General features: G+C 45.4%; 1 pseudogene; it reads right to left on the bottom strand.

The window, feature by feature from the left end:
* Positions 1-321: 321 nt before the first annotated feature.
* Positions 322-2,214, bottom strand: LOC147885845 (aureusidin synthase-like; annotated as a pseudogene).
* Positions 2,215-2,518: the final 304 nt, after the last annotated feature.

Below are 2,518 nucleotides of genomic sequence, written 5' to 3'. Positions count from 1 at the left end.
CTAATTTTATATTCACCTATAGACGCGCCCGCTATTTTGCACGTCTATAGTTGCTTTGTCTTGTTGTTTGTCATCAAGTCTCATAATTTGCTCAAGTTCATGCATATGTGCTTGTTTCTAAATTTGTTACATAATATTTTTCTTCTTATTTATGCCTGCCAACATAACTTGATTTGTTATATAATGCAAAATTTATCCTCCCAACAAGACATACATAATATTTTTTTTCTTATTTATGCTTGCCAACATAACTTGATTTGTTACATAATGCAAAATTTATCCTCCCAACAAGACACATGATTTTTTGACAGGTGCTTTTTATTACTGGTACTCTATCTCGATCCCATGCAGCTTGACGTCCCCACGGTGGTGATCGTGTGCTTTCACAACAATGGTTATCAAGACTTTCTACGCCTTCTCCAGGCCGAGTCTCTTGATGTTGTCGCCGATCTCCAGCTTCACGTTCACTAACAAGTGCTTCGTACTCTGCACAACTGGTGCTTGTATCCTCGTCTGCATCCGGCAGATTTATGAATACCTTCAGCTGAACGAACGTCTCCCTCGATATCTCCAGTCCCTGTAGCACCAATACTTCTGCCAGTTCCTCCGCACTCTTCAACCCCTTGACCCTGCGCACCTCAGCTGGTGGCGTTTGCGGTCACTCAGCCTATCCCCTACCTCTATCCTCGTCTCGTCTCCCGACGCTCGACCTATTTCCTTCACCTCCGACGTAAATGAGGTGTGGGTGGCGTTGCTGGAGGCTCGTTGTGGCTCGTAATTCATCCACAGCTCGTCCGCCTTCACTTGTTCGTACCTTATGCCAAGCCTTTTGGAATCCAGAGCGTCTCGTACCTTCACTTTAACTAGGTTGGCCATCTCGTCATCTGGCCTTCTCGTCGTAGAAGACGAATTCTGCGACCAGAAAGTCGGGGTCGGTGTGGTCTTTGCATCTTCCGCCCAGGAGTTTTCTCCAAACGTCCCAGAGCCTGTAGATATTGCTGTGATGAGCATAGAATATGGGATCGCGAGCTGCGGTGCTAAACAACCCCATATCCTCCCCGAGGGGCTGCCGAGGGTCGCCCGTCCACACGTGGACAGCATTGTGGACGCTAGTCTCAATACTTCCACCCAGAGCCGTTGAATCAATTGTGTTCGTGCCAACTCTGCACATGATTATTGGGGCCATTATTATTAGACTGATGAGGATTACGTGCAGGCAATACATATGTACATACACACATATAAGAAATACCCTCGTTTTAACTGGCAATCAGTTGGCGATCAATTTAGTACTGTTTCCTAAGGGAGATGTTTTTTACTTGCAGGCGCCCCCGAGGAAAAGCTCAGCTGTTGATGCAGTTACCATGGCATGATACATGGCATTTAGATTCTCAGCGATGATGTCTGAGGCATCGCTGGTCGTCGAAAGAGCATTAAGCCGCACGAGCGCAGGAGGGAGGTGATCCGGGTCACGTTTGGAATCGTAAAGCACACTTCTCTTAGCAAAAAAGTCCGGATTATCCCAATTCCAGGCTTGCCAGGATACGTTCGTGAAAATAGAGGTACCAACGGCGCCAGGCTAAGAAAAGCCATGAGTAGTGGATTTGAAGGCTGATATTGGTTCCTCGTTGTGTATAGGCCCCGTTGCAGAAGGCACAGTGTATATTAGCTTGCGTAGCAAAGCTCCTGGGATCATGAGCCGGAAGAGCGTTCATTAGCTCATAAGCTCTCTCGTACATCTTGACGTAACGCTATTGTCTTGTGGGCGGGCCTTCTAACCTTTTTCACGGGCGGGTATCTCTTGAAAGAGAAGGTGACGGTCTTTTTGGGAGAGGGGAGGCAGCAATGGAAGGTGAGTGAGAGAGAGGGAGGGACGGCGGAGCTGTTGGCAATGGCGGGATGACACTTCCTGAGGTTGGGGGGCTTGATGGGTGCTCCATGACCAAGCTGAGGAAGCAGGATTAAGCAACGCCAGAGTAGAGCAGCAAGCAAGCAGGAGAGGGATTCTCTCTGGCATGGGGGCTTGATGAAAAGCGTAATATACTGTTCGATTCTAAAACAACTGTTACATTCCCAAAACAACTGTCCTTAACTAACAACAACCAGGCAAGAAATGAGAATACTCATCCAAATACCACCCACTCTACATTAGTAGTGGGATAATGGAAAAATTTTAGCAAATATTTATGCTCATAGCATTTTTCACCTGTACATTTGTCCTAATGGTAAAGGATATTCTTAGGTATAACCATCTCATCCTCATTTAGAACCTTAGGTTACTCCTCATCCATAATTATGGATAGTATTGATGCCTCATACTTGCCTCATAACACTTAAGAAGGCTAACATGAAAAGCATTATGGATCTTATAATGTAGTGGAAGATGCAATCAAAAGGATACATCATTTATCTTTTGAGAAATTTGAAATTGATCATAATACTACAAAGCAAGCTGAACGTGATACAAACATACTAAAGGTGCCATGGACACATTAAAGGTATCATGTGCTAACGCTAT

Source organism: Dipteris shenzhenensis, chromosome 25 (genome assembly GCF_047967505.1).
Source record: "Dipteris shenzhenensis isolate YYH24624 ecotype China chromosome 25, Dip_SZ_1.0, whole genome shotgun sequence".
NCBI classification, from domain to species: Eukaryota; Viridiplantae; Streptophyta; class Polypodiopsida; order Gleicheniales; family Dipteridaceae; genus Dipteris; species Dipteris shenzhenensis.
The sequence above is the reverse complement of the archived record's forward strand: the minus strand, read 5'-3'. Positions and strand labels throughout refer to the sequence as shown.